This window comes from Ambystoma mexicanum, chromosome 4q (genome assembly GCF_040938575.1).
Source record: "Ambystoma mexicanum isolate Mex_15411 chromosome 4q, UKY_AmexF1_1, whole genome shotgun sequence".
In the NCBI taxonomy this organism is placed as follows: domain Eukaryota; kingdom Metazoa; phylum Chordata; class Amphibia; order Caudata; family Ambystomatidae; genus Ambystoma; species Ambystoma mexicanum.
Genome location: NC_090928.1, coordinates 1,307,138,422 through 1,307,159,429, shown reverse-complemented (window position 1 = coordinate 1,307,159,429; position 21,008 = coordinate 1,307,138,422). Strand labels below are relative to the sequence as shown.

Below are 21,008 nucleotides of genomic sequence, written 5' to 3'. Positions count from 1 at the left end.
CCCAATGGTGGTGTCCTGTTCTGTGTTGCATTCAAAGAATGTTTTGATTTCCAAGAGTATCTCTGCCTTAAAGACTATGTCCAGCAACGCCTCGGACTTGAAGCGCCAGGTGGAGTGGGCCGGTGAAGCGACACCCAACTCAACCTGCATGGTCACTGGAGCGTGGTCAGGCAATGTGCGGATAAGTATTTGAGTATCAAGCACGCGACCCATCAACCCCCCGTTACTAAAAAAAAGGTCTATCCTTGACGAGCTGTCATGGACAGAGGATTAGTAAGTGTACTCGCGGGCTAGGGGGTGAAGAGCTCTCCAGACGTCATGCAGACCAAGCGACACGATGTGCAAGTGCAGTCTCCTAGCAGACCGCAATAGGGGCCTAGGTGCAGTCCCCGTCCTGTCTAAATCACTATTCAGTATAAGATTCATGCTCCCGCCCACATTATTGGGACGCCGATGAACCCCATCAGCAGTGAGGCCACAGTATCAAAGAAGTCAGGGGTATCCACGTTTGGTCAATATGTGTTCACCAGTAGGTATTCCGTACCCATTATGACGCAGTGTAGAATGACATATCGTCCCTCCAAATCTATGTAGCTCCTTTTCATCATGAACTTAATGTCCTTATGTACCAGTGTTAGGACCCCTCTAGATTGTGTGGAATATGTGGTGTAAAACCTGCTGGGCCCCCAAGATGGTGCGAAGCATGATGCAAGGTGGCCTTGGGCATGAGTCTCTTGTAGCAGCAGTAGCTTTACGTCATGTCTTGGGGCCTTGGTGTAGTTACCTGTCCCCCTAGTGTTCCAAGACATTATCTGTATAGCCATGACATCATCTCAAGGTACATCCCATGTCGCACGTCGGGAGCCTGCGAGCTATAAAGACCTTCTGTCTGCCCACTGTGTGTAGTGTTGCTCCCCCTCTGCTATTTTTTCCATAGCATTCTCCAACCTTTCCCCCCTCACCCTCACTGCCCTTCCACCAACTAGCAGTGCTTTTTACTCCCCTCCCCCCGTGAACGCTGGCGTGCCGTCCCCAACTTGGCTCGCCAGCCTCTCTTGCCCAACTGGGGCCTGTGCATTGAACAGTTTCCAAAAGAACCATTGCAGCCGCAGTGGGGTGCGCCGCTGCCGTGTTGCCGACTTCTAAGGGGGTGCAGTGACAGCATTACTTGTTGTGCATTGTGGCAACTTTGGTCTCACTTGTTATACATTGAGATCTTACAGATAGGGTGGTAAACCCTAAGTTTGGGATGTCGGAGTGAACTTGTGTTACGTTGAACTGACGTTCTGATTTTACGGTACAATATATAAGCAGCCGGTGACATGTCCCATTTCTCAATAAAACACGCATGCAGTCTCAAAAAGTAACAGTGGGGCTTTGCCATGGTGGACCCATATATCCCAACCTAGCCAGGGCTTCGCCCCAACAGACCCTTTAAAGACTTGAGTGCGGCCACCGTGGGGTGAGTGATCTCCCTGCGGTCAACCTTACAGTAATACCGGATTCCCACATGCAAAGCACATGACAGGCAGCTAGCGCAACCATGGTAGATTCGCATCATTATGGAACTGCGAATTGGAACATTGTGGCGCCAATCGATGCCAGCGCGTCTCACTTAACTGTGGCACCTGGAACCCGCAGGGGGCCCCCGCATGAGCCCCACCTACGGCAAAGCCACCCCGGCCACCACACTCATCTTGCCCGTATGCCGGGGAGTAAGTGAGTACCATCGGCCCGGGCACTGAGGAGTACATGTCTACAAGAACCAGGGGGGCCAGATGTTGACTGTTGCCAGTTAGTCATTATCCATAATGTCATCCGCCGGGTTGTTGAGCAGAATATGTGCTCCAATAAACTTCACAGCTTCGTTGGGGACCGTAAAGAAGTATATCTTGCCCCTGAAGGTGAACTTGAGGTGCGCTGGAAACAGTAGTGCATAGGGGATGTTCCTTTCCTGTAGCATCTTTTTCACTACAATGAATTGGTGCTTCTCTTGTTGCACTCCCACTGAAAAGTCGGGGAAAATTCTAATGATTTGGGAATCCAGGCGTAGGTCCCCCTTCTCCCGGGCAAGCCGCAGGACCTGATCCCTATCTCTGTAGCCCAGAATCTTTGCAATAATGGGTCTGGGGAAATCTCTGGGTTTTGCCCCCGGAGCCAGTGCACGGTGGGCTCGCTCGACAGTGAAGAAGGGAGATAGCTCGGGGTTGCCCTGCAGTTCTTTGATCTGGTTTTCGACTGCCAGGTCTATCCGGCTTTTGATAGCATTCTCTGGGAACTCCTATAATTCGAATGTTGTTCCTGCGGGATCTGGACTCTAAATCATCACATTTATCTTTCACAAATTTCATGTCGCGCGTAGGGGAGGCAACTGTCCTGGAGGGAGTGTAGCCCATCCTTGTTTGCGCTAATCCTGGATTCTGCTTCCATGATTCTGGTTCCAGCCTGGTCCAGCTGCGATTTGAGTGATGCTACATTTGCGTTTATATCGTCCAGCTTTTCGTGGAAGGAGGCAAAGTATTTAGCCATGGACTCCATCATGGTGGTAACATCAGGGGCGGGGGCATTCGGTGGGATGATCCCATCTTCCTGGCCGTTTCACGATTGGCCTGGTTCAATCCTGGGTTCCACTTTGGCAAACTTGTCCATGGCGCCAACCTTTTCAGTGCCCCGGGATATGTTGAACATGATCTTTGTGGTCGGAACTCTCTGTAGTACCCGGTGTGTTTTGCCTTTTGGCCCCAGATTATGCCAGTGAGATGGCGATTCCACGTGCGTGGACCTGGTGGGTGCGAGGTTTGCCAGCAGAGGCCAGCTGCGGTCACCCAGACCGGGGCGTCAGCCCGGCGCATGAATCAGACGGGCTGCACAGTAGTGGGCAGAGGTGAGGTAACGTTGCTTGGCGCCGCCGGTGGGTAGGGAGTACAAGTAGCTTGTCGATGGTGTGGCTGCGCAGAGGTATGGGGGCAGTTTTGGACCGCCAGGTATGGATGAGGATTATCACTTTTGCTAGTTGTCCCCAGCCAGGACCGCCATCCCCACGGCAAGGCGGGGGGAAGGATGATCACAGTGCTGCACAAACACACCCTGGGGTGGTAAAACAAGTAGAAGAAGTGTAGGCAATGGGACCCTAGCCACAAGAAAAGTCAGAGAGCGTGAGCCTCCCAGGAGCAAAGAGTTCTGGTATGAGCCCCTAGTAGTAGGGTGCAGGTCCTGAATAGTCCCAGTGGGATGGAAAGTGAGGGGCTCAGCACAATGATTTGGAGGGACACATAGAACAAAGGGCTTGCAGTTGGTTTTTATGGCTGGGTGTTCAGGAGCGTTCACCCCCTGCTGCACAGCATGCCCGAGATCTGTTGCCTTTAATATACGGCCTGAGCTGCCCCACGTAGTATAAGGGTCCAAACGTGGCACCCATGCAGTACTTGAGGTTCAGATGGTCAGTGGGGAGGCCCACGCACTGGCAGTAAGTCGGGGCAGTGGGGGGAGGACCGGCAGCATGGGGTTTCGCCCAAGCTGCCTGTTGATTAAGGACAATGCAGGCGAGGGTATCACAGCAGCAGGGGCCAGGAGAATGGGGCGTTGTGATGGCAGCCGGCGGGGACAGGGAACGCACTCTGTGGACCAGTTTACCTAGCTGCGTGGTTTTGCGGGGGCCCCCGCCCGCAGCTGCTGGGCGGTGGGACCGACATGTTGCCACAATCTGGCCACCAGCAGCCGCGCCGGCCACGGCCAACATCGCACAGGACCAAGCGAGGCGCACACCGTCCACACGGCTCACAGCGGGCCAGCCAGCAGGGACACCCAACAATCGGCAGAGCAGGTCACACGGCTCTCCGCCCGAGAGCGCTTAGTAGTCCATGTCGGGCCAGCTGGCTGGCCAGTTCACAACGCCACGGGCAGGCGTCTCACTCCTCAGCAGGGAAGGCATCAACAATACCCTGATTGCATGTGCAGCCGGCCGCTGCAGTCCGTACGCTCGGGCGCCAGCCTCAACACAGTCTCCAGGGCGGGAAAGTGACACCAGTCGTTGCCGCCGCTCCTCAGCTGCCAGTGCAGTCACGCTCCGCCTGAGGGATAGGGGTGCAGAGCTCGGCCCCTGTGCAGCAAATCCACATGATTTTTTAATGGAGTGTAGTCTGCCCCTTCACATCCAGCTGGCATCAGTATTTAGCTGAATCGTGTAGGAGAGTCGTTGTTGCTCTCAGATTTCTCATCTGCAATCACAGAGCTGTCTCACTAGGCAGCCATTTTCTGGGCTGCTCAACAGCGCCCCCCCGAGGACCACTAACTCTAAATTGATTTATTTATTTTATTTATTTAGCATTTGTAAAGCACGCCGAAACCGTAGGTATCTGGGCGCTGGACATACATAAAATAAGACATTTTCTTAGGATACATAATAAAGACAGTAGATTACAGGAGTCTGTGGAAAACAATTATGCATAATTTACCTTCTTTACAGAATGTACAGACGGCACATAGATACAGTGTGCAGGGGAGTTCAGGAAGACTGGGAGTGCCTGGGACATTTCTACGGATTGTGTGTTAGGAGCCAGGTTTTCAGTTTTCTGCGGAAGGATGTGTGGGAGGGGTCGGATCTGATAGCTAAAGGGAGGGCAATCCATTGTTTGGCAGCCATGACAGGGAAGCTGCGCACCCTAGCCTTGGCTTTCTTGAATTTTGGCACAGTGAGGCAGAAATAAATGAAGCAGAAATAGCCATGACTGAGGTAGAAAATACCATGTATTAATATAAACTATCTGAGGAAGACCTGTCAGTGCTCAAATTACAGCTAAATGATGAACACCTCACCATTTATCTAAAAGGCACTCTAGAAATTGAACATGGTTTTAATCATGAAACTAAAACCTGTAGCTGTAAACATTATAAAACTCTGCTCCTGTATGTAAGTGGTGAAGCTGGTTCTGGTAAAACATTCTTAATTAAAATAATAAGCACATCTCTACACAACTTAACAAGCAACAACCTTTTGGCTATAGTAAGAGCCCCAACAGGTTAGCTGCCTACAAAATAGGAGGTGTAATTGTACACTGACAACTGCTACTCCCAGTAGAACACCAAAACAAATTAGAATACTACAAATTATCAGCAGAATCTGCTACTGAATTATGCAGAATTATAAAACAAATGAAAGTGCTCCTGATAGATGTAGTAAGCATGGTTTTCAAACTCTCGTTGGCTTTAATTCCTCTCAGAATGCAAGAAACCAACTACAAAAAATTGTTTGTAGGAAAACATGTTATTGTTTTCGGAGACCTCCTACAGTTAACACCAGTGAAAGTTCAATGTATTTTCAAAACATTAGGACACAACCAATGCCGCAATACCCTCAGCAGCTTTAGAAATATAAATCTCTGGCAACATTTTCTCTACAGAGAACTCAAAACATTGCGTCAGTTTGCAGACCTCACCTATGCTAATATTTTAAAAAGCATTAGAACTGGTCTGCTTACTAAAGATGCAAAATCCATCTTAAATAGTAGACTAATCCATGAGCTATATGGACGAAACACATCTGTTCCTGCTGTCATGGAACAATTAACTCAACAAAATCTAAAATGCATGTCCTTAATGCCAACCTTTGCAAGCTGTAGTCCATTCAATGAGACAATGTTAAAAAAGAAATGCTACCCATACTGTCTATCAGCTCCACAGACAAACTAGAAGTGCACAGCATGGCACTTCCTATTTGTCTACAAGCAACTGCCCGACTAAATAGCTTAAATGAATGTATCTACAACACAGCTGGACTGGAGAAAATGTAAACTGCGTGTCTAAACTGCAGAGTAATTCTAAAACGTAACTTTGACGTAGAACAAGGTTTAGTCAATGGAGCAATTGGTACAGTTGTTGGCTTCCAAACATATCCACATGACAACAACATGCAGTTTGCCAACATCCACTTTGACAAACTTGCAGGAGTTAAAGGAATTGGCAGAACAATAGCACATTTCCTTCTTTTCAAAGACATGTACGTAAGCAGAGAGCAATTTCTCTATCTCTTGCATATGCTGTCACTATTCACAAATCACAAGGTCTAACCCTAGATCAAGCATTGATTGGTATTGGCAGTACAGTCTTTAAAGAAGATATGATTTATGTAGCACTCTCACATCTGCATACACTCAATGATCTATCCCTAGTTAACTTTGATGCAAACAAAGTCAATGCTGACGTTCCTTGCATCCTAGAATACAACAGGCTACAGGCTCTATAAACCCCCATCTAGATATGTACCCTGTGTCAATCTGGAAAAATGAATACCCTTCATTTGAATGATAGACGTAACTTGATGGCCGTGAACCAACCGTCTTATGCACCAAATTATAGAAATATAAACTGCTATGCTTGACCGACGAGCGGCCATTTTAAATGTAGCAAGAATCGCCATTTTGCTTGTTAACCATTGCTCATTGCTTTCTGTCTAAAAACTGCTTTGCAGCTTGCAATTCTTGCGAATTCTGCGTACTCTGCTCAACTGTTAACATTGTTGTCTGAATATGAAAGGACAAGGTCGCGGGACTGAAGAGTTTGCTGAAACTCCTCATGAGTAGCCCAGAGAGGAATGCCCACGCTCCCTCTCTGTAGCCTTGGGAGGAAGCTGCAGGGCATTTAATTACTTCACAGCTGCCAGCCAGTCTTGTACGATGGTAGAATATGTTAGAATAGTACAGTTAAAGGCTTGAATTATGCTTCTCTTATGGACCCCCTTCGCAAAACCCTTTAGAATGTGTCGGCTCCCAGAACACGAATAGTACTTCATAGATAGCAAAGCTTGGAATGTGGCTCTTCCCCCGTGTACAGATTCCTTCCAAGAACAGAACCACCGTGTTCTAAAAGATGCCTCTGCACTTTCTAAATTGCACATTGTTACTAGAATAGAAAGCATTATAATCGTCATACTCGTCAGATCGGTCCATCGTCATCCCGAGTTCAAAGGAACTTAATACAGAGGGGTGTTGAACATGACTTTGCTGATTGTATGACATGCATTTTGTATATATGTAACTGATGTACGTAATTCGCTCTCTTGCGTCCCTCGAGGTCTAGGAAACTCACGTCGTGGGGCGTGAGATCAGAATTGGCCAATTGATACCATCTTTTGCTTGCAATAAACCCTAGCATTGGGAATTTGAAACCTTGTGTCTGGCGCATCTTTTTGTGTATGGTCATTGCCTTGTTTCCATAGCACGAGGGACCCCTAGGGGCCCCTTTCAAGATGGCACCCGAACAGGGACCCTCCCCCACTTGCCCCATCGTATACGTTGAAACGGAGTAAAGGCGGAAGAACGGCGAGGACGGGACGGTCGAGCCGGGATCGAGAAGTGTACGGGGCACCCTGTAGAAGAGAGGAGAGATTCCTTCCGCAGATCTGCATACATCTGATCCCTGATCGACGTACCGGGCCAGAGGGCAAAGGAGGCGAGGATCCCGAGACGAGGCATAAGCCAGAGAAGCGCAGACACGACGTGGGGAGAGGTTGCGTTAGAACAGGCGACTTGTTTTATCAGGTGAGTCATTCCCCGATTCAAAGAGAAACCTGATTTTTGGTAGAGTGTTGATTTTGCAAACTCAAACGTCCACGTAAAAGTGGCTAACCAAAGGGGAAGGTTAAAGAAACATACCTGGAGTACTGTCCACTTTAGCAGGGCTTTTCAGCTGCGGTAGACAGTCCTTGGAATATGGCCAAAGTGCACCGCCTGGGGGAATGCCGGCTTATGATATGTATGCGAAATATGGTGTGGGTGCGATAATATTTTGTGAAATTTGGCATAGGCAAACTAGAAAGTAACCTGGCCATCAGTGGCCGATTGATGGTAGTTTTGAGATGGGGAGGATAGATAACCTAGAGAGGGTGCTGATTAGAAAGAAAGCGCGACCTGCAGCTTTTGAGACCGTCAAAGAATGGAGGAGGGAAGCGATGCTCCGACTAAGGAGTAGAGAGAAGCATGTGCGTAGGTACAAAACGAAGCTTCAGAAGAGAAGGAAGAGGAGGAGTGGACTGAGAGTCTAAGACGGTAAGGGAGACGGGACCAGATGAACATAGATAGAACATACCCGCAGCGGGAACTACACATAGCAGATGAATTAATGGAACATTTGTTAACTAACACGGGTCGAGGCCTAAAACCAGAATCAAAACCAAACACGCCAGCAGTGACTGCACGGGCCCAATCAATAGCTCTCATACCCCCTCCCGCAGCCCGAGCACTTCCCCTCACGCAAGCGTTAACCCAAGCCCTGCCCACAGCACGAGCACTCCCACAAGCGCAGACCGCGGACACACAATTTCCCAGCACCCAGCAAGGCCCTTCACAGATGCCACCTGTGTCACTTGTCCCATCCGCACCACCCGCTCTAGAGACAGATTCAGCACCATCCGCCCCTCCCGAAGTCAAAATTGAGACCGGGGAGGTGAGAGGCGGGACTGTAGGAACATGATTTGGACAGGTAACTCGAAGCGCAATCAGCAAAGAGAGAAAGATTGAATTACGGCAAGAGGCAGAAATGTACATAGAAGGAAATGATGAGACGGCAGCATTGGCCTCATTGTATGGGTACCGAAGAAGAGACGAGAGACAGGTAGTGTTGGAATGCATGGAGGAAATTCTGGTGGGAGAATGGAAAAAGATACTTGGGAATTTACTGCCACAGCGGTTGTTAGATTAGAATAAGTTAGCACGCAGTGAGCAAAAAGATGAGGATGTAAGAAAACATGTGCACAAACTGATTGAAGTAAAAAATGAAATGAAAGACAGATATGCTAAAATGTTTGCTACACCTGAGTATAGTAGAGAGTTTATTAAGAAAGGTAGGAAGGAGGCGTCAAGGTTGAGTATGAAAAAATCATGGCCGAGAGTTTTTCCAGGTGGCACAAAGCATTTGCTGGTACCGGGACAGATAGGCGATAAACAAAGATTGCAGGTATGGGTAGGGGAAACAATGCGATGGATGTCGAACAAAAGAACGTCAGTAAAAGAAGTAAGTGAGATATGTAATGGGTACCCACTGGGGATGAGAAAGGAAGCGATGCAAACGATAGTAGGGGTGTTACTGCAGCAGGTCATTGGATACAATAGAGGTAGAGGTAATGCACAAGGCTGGGGAAATTTGAATAATATGCATGGGGTGTCATTGGGATTAAATCAATGTGCGTACTGTAAGGAGGAAGGACACTGGCGAGCGCAATGCCCGCACCTACAGAATAGAGGTGGGTTTGGTCAGAGAAGGCCTCATAGAGGACATCAGGGGTCAAACGGCCCAAGCAGAAGTAACATGCAGCAGCAGCAGGGATATACCAATGGAGGTACTCAAACCCAATCATATGGCCAAAACCAAGCACAACAGAACCAGACATTAAACCAAAGTGTTTCGAACCAAAATCAGGGCGGGCAGGGCCAACAGAGAAATGATCAGAGTGGAGGACATTGAGGGGGAAATGGGAATATTTTTGATACACAACCAAACACGTATTACAGCAGTAGCTGTGACTACACATCGGACGATGTGTTATTTTCGGGATAGGACAGCCCACGACAGGGGTCGGAACCAGTGTCTATTCCCATGAATCAGAGAGGACCCTACGTAGAAATGAGAGTCGGGAATAAGGAGCACAGTTTCCTTGTAGATACAGGGGCACAGAAGTGCTCGATAGACCACCACTTGGTTCCGGAGATACCACTGTCGGGGCAGAAGAATGTTTCTGTAGGGTTCGCAGGTACACCAGTAATTAACCCCATGTCCGAAGCTGTCCCAATCACAATAGGACCATTTACGGAACAATGTCCATTTCTTTTGACAGAAAATTGTGGAGAGAACTTGCTAGGATTAAATTTGTTGAGAAAATTGGGGGCAGTCATACTTTGTACGGCAGACGGGGTGTTCCTCACGATGTGGCCTCACGATGCACCAGTGACGGAATTTATGTCAAAAGAGTTGCCAGAAGAGCTAAATAGAGTACCAACCTGTCTGTGGGCAATGCATGATAATGATGTAGGATGCTTGAAAATAGAGCCAGCAAAAATAACTCTGAAAGAAGGTGTAACACTACCATGAATTTAAAATTTCTGTTGAAGGTGAGAAGGGATTGAAAAGCATTGTTACTGACCTGGTGAGATTGGGGGTGGTTGAGGAAATTGCAGGTAGCACGTGCAACAGCCCGATTCTTCCAGTTTACAAGAAAGGAGGCAATGAGGTACCCTATCGTTTCATAATTGATCTGCGCGCATTAAACAAAGTGGTAGACCCACAATTCCCTTTGGTCCCAAATGTCAAAACAATACTGACAATGATACCGGCCACTGCAGAATACTTTAGTGTAGTCTATTTGAAGAACGCATTCTTTAGCATCCCAGTGGATAAAAGCCGTCGATGTCTGTTCGCGTTCAGTCTAGGAGGTCGATCATTCACATTCACACGCATTCCACAAGGATACACAGAAAGCCCGAGCATTTACAGCAGAGCGCTAAAAGAGCAGCTAGACATGCTAGAACTACCAGAAGGTTGCGTACTCTTGCAGTACATAGATGACTTGTTATTAGCTGCTGACACGGAAGAGATCTGCAAAGAAAGTACTGTATTACTCTTGACACATTTAGCGACCCATGGTCTTAAGGCAAGTTTGAGGAAATTCCAGTATAATCAAAAGGAGATGTCTTATTTGGGATACCTACTTTCGAAAGAAGGGAGAAGATTAACACCAGAACGCATAGAAAGTATTTCTAGTATGCCTATTCCAAAAACTCAAAAAGGAGTGAGAGCTGTAATAGGCATGGCCTCTTATTGTCGGCAGTTGATCAGTAATTTTGCGTTGATTGTGAAGCCGATGATAAAGTTGACTAAAAAGGATGCAGAGATGCCTTTACAGAGGGATGAGGAATGTCAGAAAGCGTTTGAGCAATTGAAAGCTGCATTGTGTGCTGCGCCAGTTTTAGGCACTCCTAACTATAAAAAGATCTTCAGAATATTTGTGAGTGAGAGTGAACGATGTGCATTGACGGTTTTGACACAGGAACAAGGTGGAAGAAATAGGCCGTGCGGCTATTTTTCTTGCACGTTGGACCCTGTAGCGCGCGCACTACCACGATGCTTGTGATCCATCGCAGCGGCTGCTGCGTCAGTGAAACAAACGGAAGGAATGGTATTGGGGCACACTTTAATTCTGATGGTGCCACATGCTATAGACGTTCTATTAAATAGGACGCAGACGCAACACCTCACCTCAGCTAGACTGACAAGATATGAGCTCATCTTGTTTGCACCCCACATCCAAATTATGAGGTGTAGTGCATTGAATCCTGCAGAATTAATGCCACTGCCCATAGCAGAAATTGGTGACAACAAATCACCACCCCATGATTGTTTAATGATCACTGAAGAAGAAACAAAGGGAAGGATTGATTTGAGCGATATCCCACAAAAAGAGCCAGATGGGGAGTTATTTTGCGATGGCTCTTGTTTTAAATTACCTGATGGCACATCAACGGCTGCATATGCAATTTCTACCCTAAAGAGAGTTGTAGAAAGCAGAAGAATCCGCTACAATTCGGCACACGCCGCAGAAATAATAGCACTCACCCGAGCCTGTGAACTCTCTGAGAATCTGAACGTAAATATTTATACTGACAGCCAGTACGCGTTTGGCGTGGTTCACAATTTTGGCCGACTTTGGGCTGAGAGGGGTTTCTTGACATCACATGGAGCCAGGATTCAGCATCGGCCTTTGATTGTGCGATTGTTGTCTGCGCTCATGTTTCCAAAGCGCCTATCTACAGTGAACTGTGAGGCGCATAAGAAAGTAATATGCAGAGTGGGAGAGGGAAACGCGTTTGCAGACAGGATTGCGAAGCAAACAGCCACAGATTTGGGGAATAAAATGATGACAGTACAGACTGAGGAAGTACCGCTAAAGAAACAATGACCAACTTCTTTTGCATCAAGCAATAGAACCACACAAATGTCTAGTACAAAGTCAACTACACGTCCATCAGAAAAGAAAGACACAAATGTCTCTCCTCCAGAAAGATCTGCAGACCCAGAAAATGATCCACAAACAGAACTCTCTGGCACCAATTGTTCACAACATTTACTTAAACGGCTCAGACCAGGTGTGTTTGCAAATACTCGTCCTTCATATAAATGCCACAAATAATCCTGACAACACTTACATTGTTTCAGGTATAAGGCAAGAATTGGATTACTGTGCAGGAATGGTAAAATGTACCATAAACACACAGGAAGATCCACAAGAGCTCCTAATGTACGTACTACAAGTACTGAAAACCAAGAACATCCCTACATGCAGTCTCCGCAACCTTGTTTTACAAGACCACATCCCTAATGAACGATTTCTATATGTATCCATACCAAATTCTGAATCCATCCCATTTGACCAGCTTCTGCAGAACGCACATCATGGCATATTATAGACAATCATTCCACCATACAAATAAACTCACATATCCAATATGTCATGCTAATGCTTCTAAGGTACAATGCAGATGGTATCAAAAATAACTAACCTTACAGACTTCACACACTGCCAAGAATCTCTTGGAAAGAAAACCTTCAGAACAGTAGGTATAGTATACCACACTGGTGCCACAACCGCTTCAGGGCACTACACGGCATATGTCAAAAAAAGAAGTGATTGGTTTGAATGTAACAATACCTCTGTTAATCCAAAACATAGCTTAGTAGCAAATTAAAAAATTGCCTACTTAATATTCCTTCAGCCCAATTTTAGTCCCTAAAGTATACCACAATTTACAGTTAGAATACACCAACAGGTATCTAACTAAATCCGTAATACTAAAATACTACTTTTCAAAGTCAATCTAGTTAAAATACACCAACAGGTATCTAACTACTTGAAAAATACCATTAATTCCAAAACACTTCAAATACGCCACCTCAATTCTTATACCACAAAACATCTTCTAACCTCTAAGGTAGTTAGAATACGTCAACAGGTATGATATGTTATGATATGAGATGACATTTATAATGCGCCTATACACAAGTGTTTCAAAGCACGACAAGACAATGGGGGGCAGAGGGAGGACAAAAACAACGATATTACTAGGCCTTGTGACATTCAGATCGTGCAAGAGCAAGGGAAGCCGGAGGGGAGAAGTGCTAGGGGACGAGGAAGGATAAAGAAGTGCGATACACAGGAAACAACAAAGAGTGCAGCCAACGTGTGGCAAGTGCGGGTGCTCGGAAGTGCAGCCAACGGGTGGCTAGGTAGTGAAAGAGAGGGGACTGTAGGGTTACAGATATAGACCACAAGTGCAAGGGGTGCCAAAACAGTGTGGGTTGCAACTGGACAAGCAGCAACATGGGTCCAAATTCAGAGCGTGGCCAGGTGACCAGTACGTGGATCATACAGGAGATCAGCAGAGGAGAGGAAGAGAGAAGGTGGAAGCAAAGAGGCAGATCTTGAGGTGCTTCCGGAACCAGAGATGGTTCTGCTGAAGTTTCAGAGAGGCTGGGAGGCTTTTCCAGAGGGAGGCCCCAGCCGAAGAAAGTGATCTGCTCCTAACTCTTTACTTGGAGAAGCAAGGGATACTCAAAAAGTTGAAGGTGAAAGAGCAGAGGGCTTGACTAGCAAGATATTTAGGTAGAGAGAGGTTCTTGAACTTGATCCTTGCCACCACTGGGAGCCAATGAAGAGATGTCAGCACTGGAGAGATACAATCCCTGGGCTTGAGGCCAAGGACAGGTCTCGCAGTCCTGTTCTGAATGAGTTGTAGAGTACAGAGAGTAGAGGCAGGTAGATTTAGAAAGAGGCTGTTGCAGTAGTCCAGCATAGCTCAGACCAGAGCCCCGGAGACAGTGAGCTTCTCTGAGGAGCTGCATCTGGTAGTTTGACTTCCTAGAGATGTCAGAGATGTGAGGAGAGAAGGCTAGTGTGGGGTCGAAGATGACTCCGACGTTCGGAGCCTCACAGGTAGGAGGTGGAAGAGGGACCAGATTGGGCAGCCCGAGAGTGAGAGGAAAGGAGGGAGCTGGTGATCCGATAAGGAGGATCTCTTTCTTACTGGCATTAAGGCACAGATAATTGGCAGCACACCATTCCTGAATTGCGGACAGACAATCCGGGATTAGCGAGGGAGAAGAAGCGGCTCAGGGGAGCCTGAAAGAGAGCTGAGTATCATCAGCATAGCATTGAGAGTTGGAGCTGAGAGCAGCTATGTGGAGATGCTAGCTATTGGTTGAACATTCAGGGAGAAAGATTAGACCCCTGGGGAACACCACAGGTAGAGAGAGAGATAGAAGAGAGGAAGGACCTAAGCTCGACCTTGGAGGGTCGATCAGAGAGAAAGAATATCAGCAAGTTCAGGGCCAGATCAGTGATACCCAGGTTATCACACAGCCTGTTGAGCAGGATAGCATGGTTGACAGTATCAAAAGTAGAATCGAGATCGAGGAGGATAAGGACAGTAGGGAGGTTAGAGTCGAGGTTTGAGAGCAGGTCTTCACGGATGTTCTTCACGGATGTTCAGGAGAGTAGTTTCCATGCTTCTGGCTGCTCTAAAGAATGGAGACAACCAACAGATTCAGTGTGAAGGTTAAGCTGGGAGATGGCCAGCCTTTCCAAGAGTTTGCCCAGAAAAGGAGTAATGGAGATCAGGCGATAGTTAGCCAAACAGAAGGGATCCGCAGAGGGTTTCTTAAGAAGAGGGTGCACAAGGGAGTGCCTCAGGGGGTAGGGTAAGGTTCCAGTGGTGAAAGAGTGATTGCATAAGTTGGCCAAGGCTGGAGCAAGTGTGTCAATGTGGTCCTTGATGGTTTTGGTTGAACAGGGAAGAACCTGCTTTGACAAGACTTCCATAGATCAGACTTGTCTAGAAATATTGTTGGGGGTGAACAAAGGAAAGGAAGAGAAAGGAGGTGGAGAGGCAGCCACAGGAAGGCAAGGTGTAGAGGAAGAAGGTGGAGAGGAGGAGAGGGTGGACATTATGCTCTGTGTTTTTGTGATGAAATGAAATCAGAAAAAAGGCCATGCAGAGGACCTAGGAGGGAACAGGAGAGGTGCAGGCAGCAGCAGTATTGGCCAGCTCCTTGCAGATTTTAAAGAGTTCTGCCGAGTTGTTAGATGCTGCAGAGATTGGGGCTTGGATGTGAGCTCTTTTCTTAGTGTGGACAGAAAGTCTGTATTGCCTTTGGAGCAGGCGGCAGGCCAGTTTGTCAGGGGGTGCACCTGATGCCCTCCATTTCCTCTCAGCCACCCTACACTTGCATTTGAGGGTGACGAGGTCTATGTTGTACCAAGAGTTGTACTTGGCTTTGTGCTTCAAACGGATCCTCATAACAGGAGCAAGTACATCAAGAGTATCAAAGATAGATCAATGCTGGTTAGACAGGGCTGTGACAGGATGTGAGTCAGCCAGAGGTGCAGGAGGGGGAAAGAAAGTGGTGGCAAAAGCCTCAACTGACACAGCTTCAAACTACTTCAAGCATTCCCTAAATCACAACATACTTCAAACAAACATACTGTCAGCCTTACACTCACATAATTGTAATAAGGTTTTTTTAATCAAGTGTGGATTTTTTTTTCCAATGACCCAATGAACAGTGTGTCATACACTAATGTTGTACCAAACATATTACTTACAATGTACTGTTTATGAGGGCATACATTTTTTTTACATGTAAACATGTATACAACTACATCTTTTAAACTCCTTTTAATCCTGCTTAACTGTAACGCTCACCTGATTCCCGCAGAGGCGCCGGTCTTGACTGGGTGAATGCCGTATCTTCAAAGGTGATGTGTAACACACGGTTGGCTCTTTGGGCTGGACCTCTGTGCACTGTATGTCTGACTCGAAGAGTAAGATGTCTTAGGTAAGTGAACGCCGAGCTCTCCATCTGCCTCGGGGCAGGGTGCCGAAACCAGTTTCTTCACTGGATAAGGGTGAAGGCCTCTTGACCTCAGAGGACTGCTGTCCGTCGTTAACTGCACGAACGGTAAGTTCTGGGCACTTCAAATGTCTTAAAAGTCTTTTGTAATGATATCTCTTGTTTTGCAGGGTTCCGGCGATGGCGGATGGCGGGCTGATGAGAGTTGAGGATCGAACCGCCTGGAAGCACGTAAGTAAGCGCTTGTAGCCTGCTTCACGATGCGCACTAACTGTCCCTTTTATCCTGCAGGTACAAGTTCGGAGCTTTAGAGAAGCTGAAGGGTGCTGGAATACCCACTGGATTCGGCGTGGGAAGGAGTAATGGCACGTGAGTAATAAAGTTGCCCAATGTCTTTAAACACACCTTCTTTTGTCTTTCAGATGCGGGATGCAGCGCCAAAGGCCTCCGGTGCGTGCGAAGAGCTGGTAAGCTTTTGTCTTTCAGATGCCGGAATGCAGTGCGAAGACCTCCGGAGCATGCGAAGAGTAGGTAAGCGTTTGTCTTTCAAATGCCGGAATGCAGCGCGAGGCGTTGGTGACAGCCAATGGACCAGGTAAGAGATGCGCTGCCACTGAAGACCGTAGTGCTAACCTGTTCTTTCTTTGTCTTTACAGGTGCTGCTGAAGACTGGATTCCAGGATGGTAAGCCTTTGTTCCCTTAGGCCCAGGATCAGAAGCAGAAGACACGATGAGCGTTCTGCTGCAGAGAATGCAGAATAACGCAAAGCAAGATTCATCCATCGGGTGTGGTTTAAATAGCCTCCTGTAGTGCTTAGGTGTCTCCTTCCACAGCCAGGCCTAGGTAAGAAAAGAGTTCCTGCTTTCCAGAAGAGTTCCAGTGTTCTGAACCTAGGGAGTGGCTCCTGCCCCACCCAACAGGAAAAGTAATCCCAAACAGAAGAGGATCAGGGGTTCAACTGGCAGGTAAGTAAGCAGTATGGTCTGCTGCAGGTAAGTCCACCCAAGCATTATGAGCCCGGTGCTTCCAGCGCTGGGACTGGGCATCTTTATGAGCCTGGTGCCTCTGGCGCCAGGACAGGGTCCAAAAGGTCCCAATTGGGCACTCGGAACCGGGGTTATGGGTCTGCTTCCAAGGGAGTCGGGCAAGTCCTGATCTTTTGGAAGCAGAGATCATGACAGCACCCCCCCTCAAGGCCCCTCCCAAACCGGGCTTCTCCGGGGGTTTGGGCTTGTTAGGAAATGTTCGATGAAATCTTTTGATTAGACGAGGCGCGTGGACATATTCTGCAGGTTCCCAGGATCTTTCTTGGGGACCGTAGCCTTTCCAGTCAATCAGGTAAAATAGTTTAGATTTGGAGATCTTGGAATCCAGGATGCTTTTGACTTCAAACTCGAGTTCTCCATCAACTAGAATAGGTTTTGGAGATGTAGTTAGTCAGGTTTGAGGTTGCACGGGTTTTAATAGAGAGACGTGGAAGACCGGATGTATCTTCATGTGAGGGGGCAAGTCCAACTTGACCGCTACTGGATTTACTATGGTAGTGATGGAATAGGGACCAAGGTATCTTGGGTTGAATGTGCGTGGTCCTTTTAGAGGTAGATATTTGGTGGATAACCAGACTTGATCTCCTACTTGATATTGGGGGGCTTCCTTCCGATGTTGGTCCGCTCCTTTCTTGTATTGTTCTTTAGCCCTTTGAAGGTGAGAAACGGCTTCCTTAAAGGCTTGGGTGATTGTAGAATGCAGGTGGTCTACTGCTGGTGTTCCAAGATCTTGGAGTGGATCCAACTCCGAGGTTCGAGGGTGACTACCGTATAAAAGAAAAAACGGGGTCTTCCCAGTTCCCGAGTGGACAGAGTTATTGTAGGCATATTCGGCTATCCAAAGGATATCTTTCCAAGTTTTTTCAGTTTGTTGTAGCATGCAGCGCAAATACTGTTCCAGAGTTTGATTGGTCCTCTCGGTGTGTCCGTCGGTTTGAGGGTGGTGGCTGGTCGAAAGTCTCACATCAATTTGAGCCGACCGACAGCAACTTCGCCAAAAATGAGAAATAAATTGACTACCTCGATCCGAAATTAGAACTGAAGGAAAACCGTGCAGTCGGACGATGTTTTCGAGGAATTCTCGGGCCAGAGTTGCTGCTGTTGGTAAGCCTTTGAGTGGAATGAAATGCGCCATCTTGGAGAATAGGTCCACGATTACTAGGATCGTATTGTATCCGGAGCATGGAGGTAGATTGGTGATGAAGTCCATAGAAAGCGTATGCCAAGGGCGAGGCGGGATGTCAATAGGGCGTAAGAGGCCGGCTGGTTTTTCCTTTTGACTCTTGTTTTGGGCGCATACTCCACAGGACATTATAAAGTCTCTGATATCTTTTTTCCAAGACGGCCACAAGAAGTAGCGCTTGATCTTTTCCGAGGTCTTGGTCATACCGGGATGTCCTTCCATTAAAGAATCGTGATAACAAGAGATTACCTTTTTCTGTAAATCTGTGCTGGGCAGGTATAACCGTTCTTGGAAATATAATAGGTTGTCCTTCACCGTAAAGTCCTTTCCCTGCAGATGCCAATTCTGTATGTCTGCTGGAGTTACCAGTAGCCTGGCTTTATCCTTAACTTCCTCTATGGATTGTGTGGCGATTACACCTAGAATTCTTTGTTCGGGAATGATAGGTACAGGTTTAGGATTGATCAAATGTTCTTCCACTCCCATCCGAGAAAGGGCATCAGCTTTACTGTTTTTTGTACCAGGTAGATAGGTAATTATGAAGTCAAACTCGGCAAAGAATAGTGCCCAACACAGTTGCCTAGAGGATTGAGCTTTTGCGGTTTTCAAATATTGCAGGTTTCGGTGATCTGTAATCACAGTAACGGTGTGTCGGGCCCCCAGAAGATAATGCCGCCAAGCCTTAAAGGCGGACTTGATAGCTAGAAGTTCCTTATCAGTAATAGTGTAATTGATTTCAGGAGGCGAGAATTTGCGGGACCAAAATGCCACGGGATGCAACTGATTGGTTACTGGGTCCTTTTGTGATAGAACTGCCCCCATGGCAAGGCTCGAAGCATCAGTTTCAACGATGTAGGGGAGTTCTGGGCGAGGATGTTTTAAGATCGGTGCAGAGATAAATCTAGTCTTCAAATTCTGGAAAGCTTGTTCCGCCTTGGTAGACCATTCAAAACGTTTGTTTTTCTTTAACAAGGCGGTGATGGGCTGGACTATTCGAGAGAATTCGGGGATAAACCTGCGGTAAAAGTTAGTGAAGCCTAACATGCTTTGAACACCTTTTACGGAGGATGGCGATGGCCATTTGAGAATTGCATCGACCTTCTTTGAATCCATACGCACTGCGCTAGGTGATAATATGAATCCCAAGAATTCAACTTCAGTCACGTTGAAAACACATTTTTCCAACTTAGCGAAAAGTTTGTGTTGACGCAATCTCTCGAGGACCATTTTCACGTGTTTCCGATGTTCAGTTTCCGATGAAGAATAAACGAGGATGTCGTCAATGTAAACAACAACACACACATCTATGAGCTCTCTGAGGACATCGTTCATAAAATATTGAAAGGCGGCCGGGGCATTGCAAAGTCTGAAGGGCATGACCTGATATTCAAATAGCCCATACTTGGTGCGGAAGGCCGTCTTCCATTCATCGCCCTCTTTTACTCTTACCAAGTGGTAGGCTCCTCTAAGATCCAGCTTTGTATATATGCATGCTTTTCTGACTTGGTCCAGGAGTTCAGGGATAAAAGGTAACGGATATCTATTCTTAACGGTGATCTGGTTCAGGGCGCGATAATCTATACAGGTTCTAAGGTCCCCTTCTTTTTTTGGAACGAAGAACAAAGCTGAGGAAGCAGGGGACTTGGAAGGACGAATAAACCCATTCGCTAGGTATTGATCCAGGTATTGTCGGAGGTGAAGATTCTCAGGCTCGGTGAGGGCATAAATTCTACTACAAGGAGGAGTAGATCCAGGTATCAGGTCTATCTGGCAGTCATAAGACCTATGAGGAGGTAGAGAGTTAGCCTGATCCTTCCGGAAAACATCTTGGAATTCTAGGTATTCAGGAGGTAACTGAGGAGCCTCCGAGGAAATTGCTGCCAGTGCAACACCAGGTCGAGGGTGACAAGTAGAGACACATTCTGGAAACTGAACCGTTCTTGCTCGCCAATCGATCTGAGGATTGTGCTTCTCTAACCAAGGAATTCCTAGAATAATCTGGAACTGAGGGTCCTTGATCACATCGAACACGATCTTCTCATGGTGTCCAGCCTGACTTACTAGCGTCACTTCTTGGGTGGTATGCGTTACTGGTCCGGAGGCTATCTCCGTACCATCCACCGTAGTAATGACGTCCTTTACAGCCTTTGGACAAAGAGTCTGATTCATCCTCAAAACCATTTCATGATCCACATAATTGCCGATGGCAACGCTGTCGACGTAAGCTTCAATCGCATGTAATCAATCCGGATGTTCAGGGCTAATGAGGACCATAGGTATCACGAAATGCGAGGTCACGGAACTGGTTTTAACGCTCGGCAAGAGGACCTTTATTCTTGTCGGGCGAGGTCGTTTCCCTGCTCAGAGTTTGTGACCCTGGTAACTGCAGCTCCTACTGCCTTCTTGGCTGGTTTCACCGGACAGTCTCGAAGAAAGTGCCCCGAGTTTCCGCAATAGAGGCATAATTGCAGCTGTTTTCTCCTTTCCCGCTCCTTTTGTGTTAGTGGTCCTTTCATGCCCCCTATTTGCATGGGTTCCCCGGAGTCTACTCCTTTGGTAGGAGTTGGTGGTTTGGAAAATACTCGAGCATCAAACTTGGAACGATAGGCCTTCCTGTTCTGCAGTCTGTGGTCAATTTGAACGACTAAGTTAATATAGTCCGAACAGTCTTGCGGGGGATTCACTACTTGGGCTAACACATCTTTGAGCTCTCCACGTAGACCTCTACAAAACAGCGTAATCCTTTTGTCCTCAGGCCATCGAGTTTCCACTATCAGTTTGTTGAAAGATGCAATATAAGCCAAAAGGTCTTCATTACCCTGTCGCAATGAAAGGAGCTCATTGTCCAAGGCCTGCCCCTGTGAATGTCTTGCAAACAGTTTTTCCA

At 47.2% G+C, this 21,008-nt stretch overlaps 1 protein-coding gene across 1 annotated transcript in view; it reads right to left on the bottom strand.

Annotated features, from left to right (window-relative positions):
- The window catches only part of LOC138468418 (coiled-coil domain-containing protein 88B-like), a 545,411-nt gene that overhangs the window by 23,155 nt on the left and 501,248 nt on the right, over positions 1-21,008 (bottom strand). The gene's annotated exons all lie outside the window — the stretch shown is intronic.